Source organism: Lampetra planeri, chromosome 64 (genome assembly GCF_965212315.1).
Source record: "Lampetra planeri chromosome 64, kcLamPlan1.2.h2, whole genome shotgun sequence".
Lineage (NCBI taxonomy): Eukaryota > Metazoa > Chordata > Hyperoartia > Petromyzontiformes > Petromyzontidae > Lampetra > Lampetra planeri.
Genome location: NC_136170.1, coordinates 1,826,438 through 1,842,192, shown reverse-complemented (window position 1 = coordinate 1,842,192; position 15,755 = coordinate 1,826,438). Strand labels below are relative to the sequence as shown.

The 15,755-nt window shown below is 51.2% G+C and overlaps 1 protein-coding gene across 1 annotated transcript in view; it reads left to right on the top strand.

Moving 5' to 3' along the window:
• Window positions 1–7,996: 7,996 nt before the first annotated feature.
• Window positions 7,997–15,755, top strand: part of LOC144737052 (SH3 and multiple ankyrin repeat domains protein 2-like) — a 114,054-nt gene continuing 106,295 nt past the window's right edge. Inside the window, exon 1 of the mRNA XM_078619701.1 lies at window positions 7,997–8,052. The gene's annotated coding sequence lies outside the window, so the exon portion shown is untranslated. The remainder of the gene's footprint in view (window positions 8,053–15,755) is intronic.

The window sequence follows — 15,755 nt, the reverse complement described above, 5'->3', positions numbered from 1 at the left end:
GGTAGGGAACGGGTACCCGTTTTCGACCCTGGTGCGGCCGGGTACGGGTAGCCGGGTAAGGAATCAAAACCCGTTTGCGACCTCTGGTTGGGTGAGAGGGGCAGAGAGAGTGGGTGGGTGGTTGAGAGTTATCGATGTTTTTCCGTGTTGGTTTCACGCTTTTCTGTCCATCGTTGCTTCCCCCGTATTCAATGCAAACGTTGTCGCCGTTTTCGAAATAAAAGAAGAGAGATTTTGTTTTCGTGTTCAGGCATTGCTTTGTTTGTAGGTTCTAAAATGAAAGATTAGCGCGGTACTGCAGATGTAGGTTCCCCCCCCCCCCCGATGCAAGAAGACCTTTAAAAACATTTCAAATGAGACACTCGTTCCGTTGTGTTTCGTGACATATGTGGACACAAAGACAAAGATCCCCTGTATAGCCTTCACAGACTATTGGGGCAAGTGCTGTTAGCGAGCACCTATGAAGGCCGGCATGGCACACGAGGGGGTGGGTGGCCAACACCACGCCCGGTCGCCTTTGTCTCCCCAGTGGCAATGTTTACACACCGCACCAGGTACTCATTTGAGGCTGAGTCGACCTAGGGGAGGCCCAGAACCGTTTCAGATAATCGTCAATGGTATTGGCCGCAAGCGGGAATCGAACTCGGGTGGCCCTCATCTCTACACCACCGCTCCCCGCACTCAGGGCCAGATTCACATCTCAGCAAAACGGCCAAATCGCCACTGCGTTGACGATTCTTCCCCGGTAGAGCGTGCGCTGGCAAGCCGAAGGGCGGTATAAATAAAGCCAAGTACATGCTTATAACTCGAGGTTTATGTTTTGCTTTCAACTAAAATTTCAAAAAAAAAACAAATCTACAAAATTCTAGATTTGACGCTTTCGTGACTGCAAGGATTAATATTCTTAGGTTTTTTTCGGTAAAGTCACGTAGGTAAAAAATTCAAATTCATAAAAATACAATAAAAATCACGACGTTTCGGAGGCAACACAAGCCTCCGTCTTGAGGTGGAACCGTCACAGCACGATAGCTGTATCAAGTACTTAATTTTTTTTATTTTTTTCCTACGTGACATTACCGAAAAAACCTAAGAATATGAATCCTTGCAGTCACGAAAGCTTCTGAAGACGGAGGCTTGTGTTACCTCCGAAACGTCGTGATTTTTATTTTATTTTTGTATCAAGTACTTACTTGATACAGCTATCGTGCTGTGACGGTTCCACCTGAAGACGGAGGCTTGTGTTGCCTCCGAAACATGATTTTTATTTTATTTTTATTTTACTTTTATACATTTTTATTTTTTACCTACGTGACTTTTACCGAAAAAAACTAAGACTAAATCTACAAAAAGTAAAGTTCGGCCTCTGTGGAGGAGGAGGAGGACGCAACTGAGCAAGTGGAGGCAGTCGACCTCAAGCAACAACGGAGGGCGGAGGAGCGGCGCTCGCAATAACGAGTGGAGTGCCGGACGGACACAACGCAGCGAGATGACACAGTGGGGGAGCACAGGTGGTGCATCTGCAAGTCATCTCAGTCGGTCAACCCATGGCACCTGCTGGGTCTGTTCCATGACCTGCCAGTGAGCCTTCGACACTTCGCATGGCTTCAAAGTTCACCGCCATTCAGTGGCGAATTAGCGATTGTTGTGTTAGCCATATGGGGAGCGGTTTCGAGGCCGACCGAAATTCGGTTTCGGTGCCGAAAGTTGGCAAATGGCCTCTTTCAACATAGTTTAGGTTTCGGTCGAAAGTCAATTTTTAAATCCTTTATATTAAGTTCACTTGCTTGCTTGCTTGCTCGCGTGCTTGCGTGCGTGCTTGCTTGCTTACGACCGTGAAAATCTTCCGGTCGTTTTTTAACCCACTTCCCGTGATCCAATCGAGCTGACATTTTGCATACAGACACCTTGTGCGTGACAATTAATTTTCGTGAAAACTTTTTTCCAAAATTTTACACTTTTTAGGGAATTTTTTTAAAATATTTAATTACCAATTGCTTAATGGTGGCAGACAATCATCTGACCCATAGGTGGCAGCCATCTCAAGCCAGAGGACGAGAGGACTCTAGCCGCCACGCATATAAAGGATTTATAGTGAAAAACTTTGTTTTTACGGGTTAATTTTTTTACTTTCGGCTTACTTTCGGTTTTCTGCCAAAAGTAAATTTTTAACTTTCGGTTTCGGCCGAAACCAGAAATTCCGTTTCGGTCGGCCTCCAGAGCGGTAGTGCGTACACGTGTCCTGTGTAAATGTGTGTAAGTGTGCACGTGTGTGTACTTGATTATGAACACAGTATTTCACGTATAAGTTCATGTCTGTGGACCTGTGTGTGTGTGCGCTGCGAACCCGGCGACCCGAGTTCGATTCCGGCTCATGATCAAAACCAGTGACGATTATCTGAACCGGTCTTGGGCCTCCCTGAGGTCGACTCAGCCTCAAATGTGTACCTGATGCGATGTGTAAACATCGCAACTGGGGAGACAAAGGCAGCCTGCAACGCGCTGGGACTAGTCACCTCCCTCTAGCCAACTTCAGTACTCGTGAAGGCGTGACGTTGACTCTAAATGTGTGAAGGGTGGGGGGTAGGCAAGGTAAGGTAATTGTACCCTTTTTACCGGGTAAAAGGGTAAAGGTAAAGGTGTCGACATGCCAAGGGGTAAGGGTAAAGGGTAGGGTAAAAGGTAGGGTCATACTCTTAGTTCTTTCGGTAAAGTCACGTAGGTAAAAAATGAAATTAAAATAAAAAAAAAAGGTAGGCTCGTTGCTTTTTACCTTTTACCTTACCTGCTAAAGGGTAAAAGGTAGGGTAGAATGATTGTATTGTGGTAAGGTAAAAGGTAGGGTAAAGGTAGGCTCGTTGTTTTTACACTTTTACCTTACCTTGCCGAGGCCTAGTGGAGTGGGGGGGGGGGCGTAGGACCCGGAGAAAAATCCACACGCCCGTGGGGAGACCGAGAGAGCGAGAGAGAGAGAGACACGCAAACCCCAAATATAGAGCAGGCATCGTCAGCGTCGGCATCGAACCCACGTTCGTGCAGGCTTGACTGGGATGAACAAAAGGCAACGGTAAAGTGCTCGACTCTTCGGGGTAGATTTCTATTTAAAGCTTCCGTGACTGCAGGGGGTTCATCTTCTTGGTTCTTTCGGTAAAGTCACGTAGAATGGAAATAATAAAATAAAACATAATAAAATAATTCTCACGACGTTTCGGCCACAACGCAAGCAGCCGTCCTCAGGTGAAGACCAGGTCTGTCGGGGAGACGCTGTCGGGAGAATGATTTTATTATGTTTTATTTTATTATTTTATTATTTCCATTCTACGTGACTTTACCGAAAAAATCTTCGGCATAGAACAATGCTCCCCCGCCCCAATCCGCCTACCCCGAGGGATATACCGTGTGTCGTTGCCGCGTGATGTAAGAAACGAATCCGGTTTTAACACGTGGAGATTAATGCATTCAAGGTCGAAGAGATTCCCCCCCGCTCAGATGAGTTTCGAAGGCGTTGCTCGCGAAAGCACGTTGAACTTCATTCGCACCGTACGTGGCGCGTGTTTACAGCCTTGATGCCGTGGGTTACAATTCCACATTCCTATGACAGGCGTCGCGTTCTCATCCATGGCACATCCACTGTCCCACAAAGTGACAACCATTTTATAGAACCCCTGATGGATGATGGGCTGAGCCCCCTCACCCCCCACCCCCCACCCCTCCCCTCTCGCTGTGCCGCTAAGCCACGCGCTCCGGACGCATTTTGACATCGTAATGGGTCGGTGACTTTAATGCGAGAGGAGGCAATGTGATTGATACGTCTGGCATTGGAGTGGCACAGGAGTGAGACGCATATCCATACCAGTTCGCAGCTGGCAAGGTCACGCTCAATAATGAACACAATTTTCAAGGAGTAAGGTGTCTAGCCAATTGTACGCGCGGGAAACACAAATTGTGAATTTAGGAACGAGACTGACTTTGAATTTAACGGGCAGCCTTCTAAGACTGGCGCGATTCAAGTTGTGCACAGACTCCACCATCATCGTCGTCGTCGTCCATCTTCAATCCACTGCTGGATCAAGTCCTCCCCACGCCCGATCCCGCGGTGTAATAATTATTGACCCACGCGAGCCGAGTTCATCGCTCCGTCTCCTTGGTTTTGGACGAAAAATTTCCGGATGCGTTCCATTCCTCGGCTGCCCGTTCGGTTATCGGTCTCGAACATCGGCGGTGGCGTTTTCCCGACCAAGGCAATCATAAAATGACGGCACGTGTGTGTGTGCGTGTGTGTGTGTGCACGTGTGTGTATGTGTGCACGTGTGTGTGTGCACGTGTGTGTGTGCACGTGTGTGTGCACGTATGTGTGTGTGCGCACGTGTGTGTGCACGTACGTGTGTGTGTGTGCGCGCGCGTGTGTGCACGTGTGTGTGTGTGTGCGTGTGTGTGTGCACGTGTGTGTGTGCACGTGTGTGCGTGTGTGTGCGTGCACGTGTGTGTGTGCACGTGTGTGTGTCGGAGAAGCTTACCCCAGTGCCGGATTATCCTACGGGCCCCGCACTTTCAAGGGCCCCGCGCTAAATGCGTTCAAGCTATCAATTCCGGTTCACTGATTCTGCACTTGCTCTATTACTATAGTACTACGCCGCCTTCAACTTTTATGAACGACTGGGTGTTTAAAGTTAGCGATTTGTCGTATTATCTGGCTGTATAACAAATAAAAAAAAAATACAGTTACTTTACGATAAGGTTGTTGTTGTTGTTCTTTAATTCCCGTGTCCATCTTTCTGTCTCTCAATGGGGAGCGGTGGCGCAGCGGTTAGCGTTACGCTGCGCTACGAACCCGGCGACCCGAGTTTGATTCCCGCTCACGGCCAACACCCAGTGACGATTATTCTAACCGGTCCTGGGCCTCCCCTAGGCCGACTCACCTCAAATGAGTACCTGGTGCGGTGTGTAAACCTCGCCACTGGGAGAGACAAAGGCGGTCGGGCGTGGTGCTGGCCACCCAACCCCCTCGTGTGCCGTTCCGGCCTTCATAGGTGCTGCTCGCTAACAGCACTTGCCCCAGCAGTCTGTTACAGGCTACACGGGGGATCTTTTTTCGCGTGCGTTCTTTTAAATCTCGAGCCCATCTTGCCGTCTCTCAATGCCATCCCAAGCAACGCATTCGCGGGAATACCCAAGCCCAAGGTGTCCGGTTTAAGAATAACTCGGAGCAACGTGGAATTTAAAGTTGCCACCACGGTGTGTTTATCGCTCAGCGTACTGGGCGTGTGAGCCAGAGGTTGGCCGGTTCGATTCCATCTCGTGGCGTGGCAGTTAAAACTACAGGGGTCGTTCGAAAAGATGGACCCGATTTGAAATCGCTATATCTTTGGAATTGGGTCCATCTTTTTAAAACACCTCTGTATTTTACCAAAATGTAACAATTGTACATTGTTACCAGCTAAGGCCCGCTGAGCTCTATACAGCTCCTCTTACTGGTAGGAACCTCCTGGTTACACCAGCCCACAGGGGATTATTGTGTCCGTCGTGCAGGGAGGGACTGGGTGGGGAGGGAGGGGCTGGGTGTTGAGGGGCTGGTCACCCCGTGGTGCCCTTATAAAACTCAACGATTAACCTACTGAAGCCGGATTGTGCCCGCCCTCACACTCGGCCATATTTGCGGAATACGCCACGCCGCCGTTGACCCTGACCATTGACCGAGCAACTTAACGTTCCTACCAGCTCCCTCCGCAGGAATGTGTTTCAGAAGCGACCAGGCCCATCACGTGTAAATGTACAGCGGCCAAAGACTCGAAACGCGTGGTGACGCTGATTCTCGACGTGGAGGGGGAAAACCGGAGGACCCGGAGAAAAATCCACGCGACCACAGGGAGAGAGAGAGAGAGACACGCAGACTCCAAATATACAGCAGCAGCAGGCGTCACATGATCCGGGATCGAACCCACGACCTCCTGTGTACCAGGCGACGTAGTTAACATCTCCTAGCCACCGTGATGATGATGAGAGAGAGAGAGACGCAGACTAAATATGCGCCACCGTGGCAGGATCCTTAAATCCTCCCCCGCCGCCGTTCCAATGAGTGCACCGCAGTTAAGTCGATCGCTAGTTCGCGTGTGATGGGGCAAAGTGGAAGAGTAGGCCAAAACGTCAAATGTGTGTGGGGTGGGGGCGGGTAGGGGGGGAGACTTTGTAGAGTTCCCTGGAGTGGATGTCGTTACAGCAGCAGTGGCGCGCGCGGGAAATTGCAGGGCTGCACCTTTAACCTAAGCAACGTATTCAAATGATGATAGATGTCAGCTCAAGGGGCATTCTAAATTGCTCCGGGATTGGTAAGCGGATAATGCGTCTCCCTTACATCGCTGTCTTTACACATATAAAATAACATAAAACGATACCCGTATCTTACATAACACTGGTCAAGAAAAAAAAATATTGTTAGGTTTTTTCGGTAAAGTCACGTAGGTAAAAAATTAAAATTAATAAAAGTAAAATAAATCTCATTTGCAGCATTTTGTTATGTAGGCTAGCCGTAGACTCAAGCCGCACCTCACCATAATATATATACGGAGTGGTATCTCTTGCAATCTCCCATTTACTTGATACAGCTATCGTGCTGTGACGGTTCCACCTGAAGACGGAAGCTTGTGTTGCCTCCGAAACGTCGTGATTTTTTTTATTTTACTTTTATTAATTTTAATTTTATTTTTTTACCTACGTGACTTTTACCGAAAAAACCTAAGAATATGAATCCTTGCAGTCACGAAAGCTTCAAATCTAAAAAAAAAAATTCTGGCCTGGACTTTTGCAGCTGTTTTAGACTAATTTCAGGGTGCCGATTCCAAATCTGATCTCAGATTTGCGCTATCATATATAATTTTTATGCTATCGGCATACCCCATTTTCATTGATTTTACCCGAAATTAACTGTTAAAAAGCTGGGGGCGTGGCGGCGTGCCTATGGGCGGGTCTAATAATCTCAGGCCACGCCTCCACCCCCACCCGTGCCACCCTCCCCCCCCACTCTGGCCATCTCGCCCCCTCCCCCCCACCCGTGCCACCTCGCCACCCTCCCACCCGTGCCACACCTAGCCCCCCCCCCCTACCCGGGCCATCAAGCCCTCCTGCCCCCCTCCACCCGTGCCACACCTTCCCCCCCACCCGGGCCATCTCGCCCACCAGTGCCACCTCACCCCTCCCCCCCACCCGTGCCACCTCACCCCTCCCCCCACCCGTGCCACCTCACCCCTCCCCCCACCCGTGCCACCTCACCCCTCCCCCCCCCACCCGTGCCACCTCGCCACCCCCCCCCCTGTGCCACACCTAGCCCCCCCCCCCCCACCCGGGCCACCTCACCCCTCCCCCCACCCGTGCCACCTCACCCCTCCCCCCACCCGTGCCACCTCACCCCTCCCCCCACCCGTGCCACCTCACCCCTCCCCCCACCCGTGCCACCTCGCCACCCCCCCCCCCCCCGTGCCACACCTAGCCCCCCCCCCCCACCCGGGCCACCTCACCCCTCCCCCCACCCGTGCCACCTCACCCCTCCCCCCACCCGTGCCACCTCGCCACCCCCCCCCCCCGTGCCACACCTAGCCCCCCCCCCCCACCCGGGCCATCTCGCCCCCCCCCACCCGTGCCACACCTCGCCCCCCCCCACCCGGGCTATCTCGCCCCTCCCCCCCCCGTGCCACACCTAGCCCCCCCCCCCACCCGGGCCATCTCGCCCCCCCCCCCACCCGTGCCACACCTCGCCCCCCCCCCACCCGGGCTATCTCGCCCCTCCCCCCACCCGGGCCATCTTGCCCCCCCCAACCCGTCCCTCCTCGCCCCACCCCGCCGAGAAGCCCCGCCCCTTTCCACTAAGCCCCGCCCTTTTCCAGCAAGCCCTTCCCCTTCTCATCAAGCCCCGCCCCCTAGCGGTAGAGCCCCGCCCCTTCCCATCAAGCCCCGCCCCCTAGCGGTAGAGCCCCGCCCCCTCCCCTCCCGTGCATCGCGCGGAGCCGAACAGCATCAGCAGCAGCAGAGACTCAGCGAGGTGCTCAGCGCAGGGGCGGAGTGGTGAGTGCAGCGTGCGGCGTATATACCCGTGGTGTGTGTGTGTCTGTGTGTGTCTGTGTGTGTCTGTGTGTGTCTGTGTGTGTCTGTGTGTGTCTGTGTGTGTCTGTGTGTGTCTGTGTGTGTCTGTGTCTGTGTGTGTCTGTGTGTGTCTGTGTGTGTCTGTGTGTCTGTGTGTGTCTGTGTGTGTGTGTGTCTGTGTGTGTGTGTGTCTGTGTGTGTGTCTGTGTGTGTGTGTGTCCTTCTGTCTGTACACGTGTGTGTGTGTCTGTGTGTGTGTTTACCGTGGTGCGTGTGTGTGTGTGTCTGTGTGTACGTCCCCTTCTGTCTGTACACGTGCGTGTGTGTGTATGTTGACCGTGGTGTGTGTGTGTGTCTGTGTACACGTGTGTGCGTCTATTCACATGTGTGTACACGCGTGCGTGTGTGTGGGTATTTATCTGTGTGTGGTGTGTGCGTGTGTGATTCTGCCTGTGTACACGTGTGTGGGTCTATTCAACATTTGTGTACGCGCGTGTGTGTGTGTGTTCGCTAACAGCACTTGCCACTACAGTCTGTTAAGGCTATACGGGGGATCTTTGCCTTTGTGTATACACATCTATGGTGGGGAGCGGTGGTGCAGCGGTTAGCGCTACGCTGCGCTACGAACGGCCAACACCAGTGACGATTATCTGAACCGGTCCTGGGCCTCCCCTAGGTCGACTCAGCCTCAAATGAGTACCTGGTGCGGTGCGTAAACATCGCCACTGGGGAGACAAAGGCGGCCGGGCGTGGTGCTGGCCACCCACCCCCTCGTGTGCCGTGCCGGCCTTCATAGGTGCTCGCTAACAGCACTTGCCCCGACAGTCTGTTAAAGGCTACACGGGGCATCTTTGTCTTTGCGTGTGTGTACACGTGTTTGTGTTCACGCGCCATACGAAATGTTCTTGTGCTACACGTTACCGTGTAACATACATGTGGCAGACACCCTTGTTTCATCTTCTTGGTTCTTTCGGTAAAGTCACGTAGAATGGAAATAATAAAATAATAAACATAAAACATGACCATACTTCACCACGTTGGGCAGTGCGGGTTGGTGAGTACGCAGGGAGATTATCTGCAGTATGCGTGGGAGCATATAAGTACAGTACAACTGTGTGCTTTTCCGCACTGCCCTATGCTGACCAATCATCATCATCATCACTCCATCCGGGGTTGGTAAAATATGAACCAGTAAGACTCAAACAACAGGTGCAGTTATGTCGGCAGAAAGCATTTACCAAAGACGGCGATGGACTGGGCCTTGTCATAAGAACGTGGAATTTGGGCCGTCCATAAATGACGTCACGCACCTGGGGGGGGGGGGTCAGACATTTGTGACGATGTGTGACTAGGGGGGGGGGGTTGAGAAATGTGACGTCACATCAAAATGCGCAACTTTAAATAAACATAGAATTGTTATAACAGCACTAATTGTTATAACAACACTCCTACAACATCAGAGTGCAGCGCCACATTAAATACCCACTACAATAAAATAGTTGAAGGCGATTTGAAGCATTTTTTATTTTCTAAATGGAAATATGGTTTGGGGGGGGGCAGAGCTTTATGACGTCATATTTGATGGGGGGGGTCTGACTTTTTGTGACGCCGTGTGACGAGGGGGGGGGGGTCACACATCGTATATTTGGAGTTTGTGTGTCTCTCTCATCATCATCACGGTGGCTAGGAGATGTTGACTACCTTGCTTGGTGTACAGGAGGTCGTGGGTTCGATCCTGACCCTGACGCCTGCTGCTGCTGTATATTTGTTAGTTTCCGGTGTCTCTCTCCCCGCGGTCTCGTGGATTTTTCTCCGGCTCCTCCGGATTTTTCCCCCTCCACGTTCATAATGGATTAGAATCAACGTCACGCGTTTAATAATATTTGGTTGCTCATTGTGCAGGGAGGTGACCAGTACAGGCGATGTTCGGGCTCAAAATCCCTGCTTGGCTTCTGAGATCTAACGAGGTCAGGCTCGCTGTGGGTGATTCGGTCGTCGGGAATATTTTCTTCGCCGTATTATTTTTTTGTCGTTGTCACATCTTTGCAAAAGTATTTTCCCACACTGCGGGCAATTGTCTGTTTTGGGGGGGAAGTCCATATTTGTGTGTTCGCTTACCAATTCGTTGGCGGCCACTCCGTCACAACGCTGTGACGAGATGTTAACTACCTCGCCTGCTATGCAGGAGGTCATTGGTTTGATCTCGACCCGGATGCTTGCTAGAAATTTTGAGTTTTTCATATCTCTCTCCGTGGTCGCGTGGATTTTTCTTCGGGTCCTCCAGTTGTCTGTTTGGCATATTTGTGTGCGTTCACTTACTGACACTTCTACCAATAGTAGGCCATAAGATGGATCTTTATAGCTGTCAACCCATACGGTTTACCCCGTATTCTTGTACAGGGAAATTGAGTTTGCAGGTCCATACGGCGTACAGCCGTTTCAATGCGGGCAAAAAAATGTTTTGTCTATTTGTGTTTCTCCCTTGTGATGGGTTTTGTAGGATGAACGTTGAGATTTATAAGGTCTGAAGTGGTCTGTAGTAAGGTAAGGCACTGATAAGGGGTTGACAGGCATGGATCTTCATGTATGTATTAAAAGCGTGTTCCCAAATATCGGATTAATCCCACAACAAAATGGGATGTTAGATATGATTTGTAAAAAAAAAAAAATTCGGATTGTTCCGAAAATGTGACATCACAGGAAGTGACATCACGTCCGTGGCGTCACTTCCGGCGATTTTTCCCGCCAAAAGGTGCTCTGACGTGACGCGTTAACGGTTGCTTAAATTCTACCGAAAAAAATACGCAGCAATGTTTCCGTAAAAAAAGTAGTGTTTTTTTTGACGGAACTTAAGATAGAAACTCAAGAATGCGCAATTAAAAATGTTTCAAATAATTAACCTACGCGACCTATCGACATTTTAACACGGCTACGTATGACGTCACAATAAAATGCCAAATTCAATCCAAAATGGCCCCAACGTTTACCGAAGGTCCCACGCGGAAAGAAAAAAACAAAACAAATCCCCGTCGTCCCTCGTTTGCTCGCGAACGACACATTGCGGTCGACACAAACTGCGATCGACACAATGCCCGCGTGCTCGTGAGCGCAAATCGCGACAGAATGGTTTCGCCGTATTTTGCGCGCCGCTGCTGCTGCTGCTGTTGTTTTATTTCATCGACGAATGTGTTTCCCTTCAGACGCCAAATGCTGACGCGATGCACGGTCACGTTGACGCCTGTTCGTTTGTATTGTGTCGCATTAAGCCTGTTTAACACCCCGGCGGAGGCTTTCGCCACCGATATCATCCATAATAGAGTTTTTCTTTTTTGGTTCGATCGCGTAAATATATTAATGTGTGTCGTTAAACCCGCCACCACCCGACGCAGCCGATTGTGCAAGGTTTGTCATACTATGAGACCTCCTTTACCAGTGGCAAAAGGACAGTGCATATCATTATCATCATCATCATCAGAGTTGTTTCTTTTTGTTTGCATTTTGACCGCTTGTGTTGTGGTTATTGCAAACATGATGCCTTGTCTTCTTGGTTCTTTCGGTAAAGTCACGTAGAATGGAAATAATAAAATAAATAAAATAAAACATAATAAAATAATTTCCATTCTACGTGACTTTACCGAAAGAACCAAGGAGATGAATCCCTGCAGTCACGAAAGCTTTAAATCGAAATGATGCCTTGTATAAAGGTGTCAGTTTTTGTATCAGTTGAAAGGGTAAAAACCTATCACTAAGGTTTGTCACGTGAACAGAACGTGGCCAATTCGTTGCTCGTACGGCCACAACCGGCGTGTTGGAGAGCAAATCCACAACATTTACAATCTTTGCTCTCCAACGCCCAACCGGTGGTGCTGTACCCCGTAACGAATTGGCCACGTTTCGTTTACGTGACCAAACTTTACTAATCAGCTGTGTCGGGTGCACCTGCCCACGTGTCCATTGCCAATCTTCGTAGGTGCTGCCAGCACTTGCCCCAACAGTCTGCTAAAGGCTATACGGTGTGGGCGGGGGATCTTTGTCTTTGTGTAAGCGTCGCTGGAATGTGTGTGCACAGCGCAGTGCCAGGAGAGAGGTCTGTGTATCTTTCTGCCGACGGGAAAAGGGGGAAAAAAAAAAAATTTTGAAACAAAAATGTTCGTCTCGGTGGCCACTCGCTCGCGGTTTGGAAGGTCGTGAGTTCGAGTCGCGTCGGTGCCAACGTTAGCGGCCCAACGTCGAGCTCGACGTTGGCACGACATTGGCTCGACGTTCGCCCTACGTGATCGGTGGGCGGAGGCATGGGGGGAGCCCAGAGGACGCAAACGGGTTTTGATTCCTTACCCGTACCCGTACCCGACCGCACCAGGGTCGCAAACGGCTAACCGTACCCGGCCGGGTACGGGTAGCCGGGTATCGGGTAGGGTACGGGTATCGGGTACCCGATTGCGACCTCTGGGATGAAGCCATGTTGCAGGCGCGGGTGGGTTGATTCTAGGAACTTGAATTGTGAGAAGAAACAAGACGTTGGGAAATGAGTGACAAACGGTGACTCACCAGTGACTCACGGCCTACCCGTACCCGGCCGCACCAGGGTCGCAAACGGGTACCCGTACCCGTACCCGGCCGGGTACGGGTAGCCGGGTATCAGGTAGGGTACGGGTATCGGGTACCCGGTTGCGACTTCTGGGGCAGCCTTGCCCCCGGAACAGGAGCCGTGTAATTTCACGGGGAAAGGTGACAACCGCTCCCGTGTGGCTTAGCGACTCGCACGTTTGAGGCTTTTTCATCCTCGACATTCATTCGGTGGGCCGGCAAGGTTGTGGAGGTTCATCTTATGACGCCTCTACCGCCTCCGCGCAGCAGCGATGTAGCGACCTGACCTGCTGCTGCTCCCGTTCCAACCGTGGTCGTTGGAGAATGTGGAACATTAACTTCAAAAGCGGGGGGCGGGGGGGTGGGTACGCATTGCATTCTTGGAATTACGGTGAGCGAGGAGCGAGGAGGAGGAGGGAGAGATACGACGTGGATTGGAGAACGTGCGCCGGTTTAGAGTTGGGTTCTCACGTGAGAGACGCGTCGGTGCTTAGCAGGAATGATTACCGGTGGGCATGTATCATCGGTGCCACGGTGGCTAGGAGATGTTAACTCCCTCGCCTGGTTTAACACGTAGGCTTTCGCGACCAATATTATTCATAATCAACGATTTTTGGGTTTAGATCGCGTTATTTATAAATGTGTCGTAACCCTCCACCACCCGAAACGGCCAATCAGTAAAAAAGTGTCACGTTGACACAACATTTACAAAATTGTAAACATTTACAAAATTGTAAATGTTGTGGTTTCACGCTTCAACACACCGGTGGGCTAAAGCAGTGAACTATTTGTCTTTTGTCAACGTGACACTTTTTTACTGATTGGCCGTGTCGGGTGGTGGAGGGTTACGACACATTTATAAATAACGCGATCTAAACCCAAAAATCGTTGATTATGAATCCCTCGCCTGGTATGCGGGAGGTCGTGGGTCCGACCCTGACGCCTGCTGCTGTATATTTGGAGTTTGCGTCTCTGCCTCTCTCTCTAACCCGTGGCCGCGTGGGTTTTTCTCCGGGTCCTCCCGTTGTTTTCCCCTCTCCCTCCACATTTAGAATCGACGTCACGCGTTCAGAGCACTTGGCCTCCGCTTTGAATTTCCACGCGGTGACGATAAGCCCGCTTTGTTGAGCTATCACTTGTCTTAGCCAGGGTCGATTCTGGAAATCAGCTACGTGGCTCGGTGGGACCTGACCTGGTTAAAAAAAAATGTGTTTTAGTTTGATGTGCAGGCAAGGAACGGAATGAAACGCGCTTCCGATTGGACGGGGAGGCGCGTGCAGGGACGAAATTGGGCCCAGTTTGTCCGCGTGCTGGGCAGATCACTGCGTGGAGGTGGCATGAGTCAAAGGCATTCATCCAGGAGTGGATCGGCCGTGGCTGGCGATGATGGTGATGGTGATGATGGCGATGGCGACAACAATCGCTTTTCGGCGTCCTCTGGTCTAACGCTGTTTGAGACTTGGCTCTAAAGAAAGCTGTCTGGGGTGTGGACCGATCAGTTTCAAAGACAATGCATCTCGATTTAAAGCTTTCGTGACTGCAGGGATTCATCTTGGTTTTTTCGGTAAAGTCACGTAGAAGGGAAGTAATAAAATAATAAAAATAAAACATAATAAAATGAAACAATTCTCACGACGTTTCGGCCACAACGCAAGCAGCCGTCCTCAGGTGGTATTATGTTTTATTTTTATTATTTTATTACTTCCCTTCTACGTGACTTTACCGAAAAAACCAAGAAGATAATGCATCATTATATCCTACCAGAGTATGTTCGTTTGCATGTTCACCACGAGTGTGTGTGTGGTCAATGCAAGTGACGTGATTCCTCGCAAAAGGTTTCCGTTTGGTGTTTTAACATCTTGACACAACTGTGTTATTGCCAGAACGGGTAAACACCAATTGTGATATCATTTGAAAAGTTACCGTTACGTGGCTGTTTGTACAACATCTTTCCCGGGACGTCTACTCATCCTCATTAAAAAAATTATTTACGTAACAAGAGGTCGGATTTGAACTCGCGACCTCCAGAATGGGGGGAGGTGGGGGGGGGGAGGTTGGGGGGGGAGGGCTATCGTGATGACCACTCAGCCCGGCCGCTCGTTCATCCGAAGCGGATTTCCATTTTGGACCCTCAACCTCGAGGCAGAAGAGCGCAAGACAGAGCTTCGACGAAATCTCTACGCGCATCACTCTCCCGGGGTGGGAGGGGGGTGATCAGAGGTGGGGTGCGGGCGGGGGGGTGGTGCTCTCTCTCTCTCCCGGCTCGGCATTCCTTGTTTTAAGAAAATCAAGAAAAAAAAATTTCCGCGCGCGTGTTTTTTTTTTGTTGCCTGCCGTTACACTAATGGCATACGAAGTCGAGCAAAACCCAATTAATTACACGCCAGCGAACGAGCGCCTGCCTCTGGACCAGAGGATGCCCGGCACTGCGTTTCAGCGCCCCGAGGATTTTCGGCGATGGGTAAGATGGTCGCGCGTGCCTTATTTGATTTCCCGCCCCAGATTTTTTTTTTAATATCTCTCCTTCTCCTTCCATCCCTTCCTCCCTCCCTCCCTCCTCCCCTCCGACTGGCGCAAGGGGGCGGATAACAGCGGCGTGGTATCTCCACGTTTTGGAGGAATATCGCCGCTCCACCGCCCCTCCCCGCACGCGACCTCATTTAGCCACGGCAGGGGTGCGCGTTTACAGTTGTGCTCGCACGCACGGCCCTCACCGGGACACGGCGAGGGCGGCGGAAGCAGTGGTGTCGTGGCCTCTCCTAGGTCGGCTCGGCCTTAAAAGAGCACCCGGTGCGGTGTGCGGTCAACATCGACATTGGGTGCGGTGCCGATCTATCATTGGTGCTCGCTAACAGCACTTGCCCCGACCTTTGTCTGTTCCCCACTCCTCACGACCAGTGAGAGTAGTGATGAATATTTGAACCCATTCAGGGTCTGGCCCAGGTCAAGTGGGTACCTGGCGTGGTATGCACAAACATCAGGTGGCAAAGGGTGCGCTGCCAGCCAATCACAGGCACCTCGGCGGCCTTGATGGGTGCTCGCTAACGGCACTTGCCCCCGTGTAGCCCCCGTGCGCAGGCTACGCGGGGGATCTTTGT